This window comes from Pinus tabuliformis, chromosome Q (genome assembly GCF_031772625.1).
Source record: "Pinus tabuliformis cultivar Carrire ecotype Pingquan chromosome Q, CPIR1, whole genome shotgun sequence".
NCBI lineage: Eukaryota > Viridiplantae > Streptophyta > Pinopsida > Pinales > Pinaceae > Pinus > Pinus tabuliformis.
Window position 1 is genome coordinate 719,373,024 of NC_142296.1, and position 6,626 is coordinate 719,379,649.

Below are 6,626 nucleotides of genomic sequence, written 5' to 3' on the forward strand. Positions count from 1 at the left end.
ATCCTGAGCACTACAGAGCTTGACTAGCTCCGACCCAAACAAATTTTCCCCGAGATCTTCAGAGTTCCTTTTGTACCTGCTAGCTAGAGTAGCGTCTTCATCTAACCAAAGAGGATTAGGGTTGGAATGATTGCTTAGAATAATAGCTTGGTTGTTTGAAGTTCGAGCATTAAAGTCACCTATTAAAAGGATATTACCGTCATTCCTTAGGCTAGAAATATCATTCTCTAAACCATTGTAAGGGTTAGTTTTATCTAGATTCTTCTTCTTATAGAAGTTAGAATTAATGGGGGGAAAATAACATATTGCTATGTAGGACTTTTTATTATTAATGTCTCTGATCTCTATCCAACTATATTGGTTGTGAGGATCATTTTTATAAATCCTAACATGGGGGGAGATGTTCTTCTTAATGTAACAAGCTATTCCCCCAATGCCTCTACGGGAGGATCGCTTGTTCTAGGTAGACCATAGCGTAAAGCCATCTATGTTAGGGACCTTAGATTCTTCGTGCTCCCAAGTTTCAACAAGCAAAATAATATCAACATCATTTGAAATCCAACTTAGCTTGGGGCCTTTGTTCCATGGGAAGCCCCGACAATTCCAAGAAAGGATCCGGAGCATGTTTAATTGCTATTGATTACTATCTTTTTGGTTTCTATCTCGAATAAAGGCTTTTCTATTTCTGATTATTGCCCATTTTCCTTCCTTTCTAGCTTCTTTTACCTTTTGAACCTCCTTTCTTAATTCTTCTTGGTCTTCTGGAATGAGATCTTCATTTATGAATATTCCCGTTCCTTTTAGACTTGAGGTTTTACTAAGTATGTCGTACTTATGATCAGTGGAGCTCACCTTTATGCGGATTAGTCTTCCTTTATTCTCGGTTAATTTCCCCAACCTTGTTGCTTCTGTGAGACATAATGTTTCAATTTGTAATCTATTATGTAGTTCTGTCTGGGCTAAGGCTAAAGTATCCTCATCTACTTCCTCTTTTAAGCCGAATATTATAAGGTTTAAGGCCCTTTTGTTACGCTCGTGGTCTAATTCTATTAATTTTTTCATTTCATCTTTAATTGGTTTGATATCTAACTTATCTACCACATTATTTAGGGTGAGATGGCTATTAACTTTTTCTTCTAGTTCTTTAATCATGTCTTTCATTTTAAGACTCTCTAAAGTATCAGCATCTCCTTGCTGGGATGGTTGGTTAGTATCTTGGTTATGTTTTTCTATAACCTGCAGTCTAGTCTCCATTGCCTCCATTTTATTCTCTAGTAGTTCTATTTTATTTTCTATTTGTTTTTGGATCGTGTCTTCAAGAGATGCAAATTTATTTTCTAGCATGGCTTCTAACTCTTTTTGTAGCTTGGCTTCTCTTTCCTCTCTACGTTTCTCTAAAGACTCTATATACTCATAAAGGCCTTGTAGAGTAACTGTGCTAGGTCTTCCCTTGGTAATCTTTGGTAACTGTGGTGAAATATTCATACTTGAAATTATATGAGCAATTAGAAAAAGAAAAAGTTAAAGAATATGTGCACCTGATATCAGAAAACCTGACTGTAGATCGCCCGTCTGCCCTTGGTAATCTTTGGTAACTGACCGCAGATCGCCCGTGCCCACCGCAACCTGATATTAGCAAACCGGACCACAGATTGCAGACCAAATTGGATCTAGAAAGATGATTCAACGTTGCTAATCCAATTTGCCTCAGGATGAGTTTTCTGGATTAGCTACAAAGAGTCGCAGGATGACTATTTAAGAATCGGCACAAAAAATCCCCAAAGATGAAAATACTATTTTAGAATCGACGTGCCCAAATTTCGACATACCCTTCGTTATATCAGAATTGACCTGCCCTAATTTTTCAGAATCAACCTGCCCTAGTTTTTAAGAATCAACGTGCCCTGGATTACGCAATATTTCATGCCACCACTGTCAACGAAATTTCCGACTTCGTCATATTCTCCCACCGGAATAATCAACGCCGACAGAGGACAATGAAGCTAAACCCAATGGAAGCGCAGGGAATTGAAAGAAAAATAGACCCAGTGTACCTCAGATAAAATTTAAAATTTAAAATTTAATTTTTTTTTAAACAACCTTTTTTATTATTTAAAAGAAAATTATAATTTTTTTTAAAACAATTTTTATTTTTATTTTTATTTTTTCCCTAAAAATACAAATTATTAAATCTACGTTTTATATTTAAAAAAATAAATAAATAAATAAAACCTAAATTTAAAAAAAAAAAAATTACATTTCTTTTTTTATTTAAAAAAAAATTAAAAAAATTAATTTTCTTTTTTAAACAATTCTTTTTTTATTAAAAAAAAATTATAACTTTTTTTTTAAACATTTTTGTTGTTTTTTATTTAAAAATATAAATAATAAAAAAATGATTTAAAAAAAAAATTATATATATTTTTTATTTAAATATTAAAAAATTATTAAAAAAAATTTAAAAATTAACATTTTTTTTTAATTATTAAAAAGAAAAATTTACGGGCCGCCCACCGGCCACCCGTGGTGGCGCGGCGGTGGGCGGAGGGTCCTGCACGCAGAGGAGTTGAAAGCCCTTTTAGAGGAAGAGGTTCCGAAGGCGAGGGAACGATTCGATAATGGGGACTTCCCAATTGCAAACAGAATAAACAAGTGCAGGACATATCCCATTTACAGATTTGTGAGATCAGAGTTGGGAACCGATCTGCTAACAGGGCCCAAGTGGAGAAGCCCCGGCGAAGATATAGAAAAGGTATTTGAGGGCATTTGCCAAGGGAAAATTGGAGACGTGATCCTCAAATGTCTAGACGCTTGGGGTGGGTGCGTTGGACCGTTCACACCACATGCATATCCTGCGTCTCCTGCAGCGTTCAATGCCTCATATTGGGCATGGTTTGATAGCACCAAATCACCCTCTGCAACGAGCGACAGAGGTTTCTGGAGCGCCCAACAACAACAAGTTCTTTGATTTAACTGACTCTTAAGCATTCATAAACAACTTGTTCTTAGCAATAATGAATCTTTCATCTTCGTTACTTTGTAAAAGATGGGGTTCCAACAAAATAGAAGAAATATTTTCGATCCATAGGGGAGACCAAACTTTTTGTGATCATTAGCGTTTTAGTTTCAAACTTTCATGTGTTGTCAAAAACCAAAATTCGAAATTTTATGCTCAATCGTTAGCGCAACTAACCACTGGAGCTCGACTCTCTCAGCTTTAACCATATAAATACTAACTGTTCTCGACAAGTTTTTCGCTCATTAAGTCTTAAAAACTAAGCAAACTTCGCCCTTTTGAGACACTTTGATCATTTTTCAGAAATTATCTTTGATTCAATAAGATGTGGACTGACAACAGAAGGAAGCAAAATTCCTTACAGTTGAGGGTAGTATAATGCCACAACTATGGCACCACAACTGTAAATTCCTAAAAAATCTATTAGAGCACTTCTCTCTTGCTACGAACTCTGAAATTCACAATGCTGGTAAGTGACAACGTGCACTAGTGTGGCTAGCAGTCAGAAGATCAATGCCATGGATGGAACTCTAGTTCTGTCCAATTAATTTTGGCCTTCTAAATATCAAATTTATGCAGAACCGCATCTTTTTAAAAATGCATTAACCCGATTCAATACATTCAAAATCTAGGAAAATATCACAAAGTATTTTGATTGCTTGACTAATGCAGTGCAAGTAGGGATCAACACTATTCCGGAAACATTGCCAACAGCCCCATTGGTTCTCATATCAAGCGTGTTCGTAATGATGGAGCTTATACAACAGCACTCTTCCTACAGCATTGCCAACCGCCAAGAAACCTCCACCTGGACTGAAATCTAGCGAGTGTACATACTGCAAACGATTTTTAGTTGACGGAAAATTCGTGAACACTGTGCAAGAAGGGAGATGAACCAATCTCATATTCTCTTTATTCATCCTCGAGCAAATAGCCAATATTTTTGCATCACAATTGAACTTCAAATTATCCACTGCAGTCGCAAGATTTGTAAGGGTTTTCATTGGCTTTCTATTGCCACCAAGAAATTCATTCCTGTTATAAATATTAACAATCCCCGAGTCTGACCCAGTGGCAAATACATTACTGTCGGGAGAAACGGCCAAAGCTGAACTGTGAAGACAACCTTCATCAGCCCCCCTATGAATGCATTTCCTCATTCGAAGATCCCAATGATATACCTGTCCATCTCCCCCGAACTCAGCAACTGTCTTCCATCATCAGCAAAGGAAAGTGCACGAGATGTTCCGTTCATTTTCAAGGTCCCAATCAACTGTTTAGTCTTTGTCGAAACCAGCATTATATAGCCATCATTCCCAAGGAATGCAATCATGCTGGAATCTGTTGACACCTCAAAGCTCTCCAAACTCCTCTCCTCTCTACCAATCAAACAATTAATCCTGTCCAACGCACCTTTCACCACATCAAAACTGTAGAAGAACTTCCTGCATCCTGCAGCAATGGCCATTGAACCGTCGGGAAAAAATGAAGCCTTGTGAATCGGAAGATCCTCAATAAACACACTCTGGATTTTGGGGTTCCTTTTCCTGTCAATCTGGAAAAACTTCAACCTCTTATCAAATCCAGCTGTGAGTAGCAACTGCCCATTTCGATGGAACCCCACGGACTGTATAACCGCATTCGAGGGGTCCTCTGCATTTGCATCCCTTAACATAGAATACTCAATCTGACCGGGCAATAACTGCTGCTTGCCTTTTACAACAAGCTCGTCATTACTCCTCAATATATCATACTCGGATCCACCAAAACCCTCGCTAACCCTAAACCCATTTTCAAATTCTGTATCGGAATCAGAATCGAACCCAAAACCCTCCTTTTTCTATCCAGATTTGCCCATTCAGTTCCGGGGTTTAATTTGGCATGTTGTGACCTTAACCTATTGATATAATCAGTTCCCGAAATCAAATCCTCCGATTCCTGTCTTTTTAATTTTCTCAAACGGTTTGCTTTGGTGATATTTACCTTTGTCTCGGCTTCTTCTTCGTCAATCCAGACCGGTTTTTTTTCAAAACCCTCTTCACTGTGTAGCTCTAAATCTTCTTTTTCGAATGCATCTATTTGGGATCCTGGGGTTCTGTCAGTGAACCACGCGGCTGCGTCATTCTCTTGAGTATTTTCACCTTGAAGTTGGTCGAATTCGTTCCCCAACTCGGTAGTCAGCTGCTGGTCATAGATGCTACCAAACAGAAGGCTCTCTAGCCTCTTCTGCTCGACCTTGTCCTTCTCCATCTCCGCTGTTTCAATTCTCGACCGCTTGTTTTTCCTCTTTCTCGCAGTTCTACTACGGACTGTATTCTTCTTCTCCTCATGCTCATCGTCTGAATCGCTCTGGTCCGTACCATGCATTTCTCTATTGTCTTCTTGAAAAACATTCAGTTGCTTTTTCTGGACTTCCTCTGCTGATTCCGGTTTTATTTGCCGCTTCTTCTTCTTCTCCTTCTCCTTCGTAGCCCTGTGCTTGTGGGGAGCTCTCGAGCTAACGTTCTGAGATATCATCATCATCCCTGGGGCCAAGATACTTTGATCATAGCTACAAACCTGCCCCAATTATAAGAAAATTTTCAATTTAAATCAATGAAAGTTTTAATCACTGTAAGTATTCTTCTTCCTCCTGTTAATCGTTTGCCGTAAATGCCTCATTTCTAATAAAATATCAGGGGGTGTAATTACCTTATTCCTGCTGGTCAATTTTGAAGGCTAAGTTTAGTTGGTTTAGTTTAATGGTTAATAACTGTAAGTATTCTTCCTTCTGTTTTTCTGCTAATCGTTTGCCATAAATGCTTCATTTCTAATAACTATAAGTATTCTTCTTTCTGCTTTCCTGCTGCAGCCCCCTCCGCCCACCGCCGCGCCACCACGGGCGGCCGGTGGGCGGCCCGTAAATTTTTTTTTTTAATAATTAAAAAAAATGTTAATTTTTAAAATTTTAAAATTTTTAATTTTTTTTTAATAATTTTTTAATATTTAAATAAAAAATATATATAATTTTTTTTTTTAAATCATTTTTTTTATTATTTATATTTTTAAATAAAAACAAAAAAAAATTTAAGAAAAAAGTTATAATTTTTTTTTAATAAAAAAAGAATTGTTTAAAAAAGAAAATTAATTTTATTAATTTTTTTTAAATAAAAAAAGAAATGTAATTTTTTTTTTAAATTTAGGTTTTATTTATTTATTTATTTTTTTAAATATAAAACGTAGATTTAATAATTTGTATTTTTAGGGAAAAAATAAAAATAAAAATAAAAATCGTTTTAAAAAAATTATAATTTTTTTTAAATAATAAAAAAGGTTGTTTAAAAAAAATTTAAATTTTAATATATATATATATATATATATATATATAATATGTATGTTTAATAAAAAATAATTAATTTTTTTTTTTTTTTTATAAAAATTATGTATTTTTTTGTTTTTTTTTTTTTTTTTTATAATTTGAATTTATTTTTGTTTTTTTTTTAATATTAATTTTAGTAGTTTTTCAATTTTTTTCGTTAATCTTCTATTTTTTTTTTTTTAAACTAGTTTTTTTTAATTTTTTTATTTTTTTTTCCAGTTTTGCTAATGTTTTTTTTTTTTTTAATTTCTC

The 6,626-nt window shown here is 35.0% G+C and overlaps 1 pseudogene; it reads right to left on the minus strand.

The window, feature by feature from the left end:
• Nucleotides 1-3,466: 3,466 nt before the first annotated feature.
• LOC149221541 (U3 small nucleolar RNA-associated protein 18 homolog pseudogene) lies at nt 3,467-5,542 on the minus strand (annotated as a pseudogene).
• Between the last annotated feature and the right edge of the window lie 1,084 nt (nt 5,543-6,626).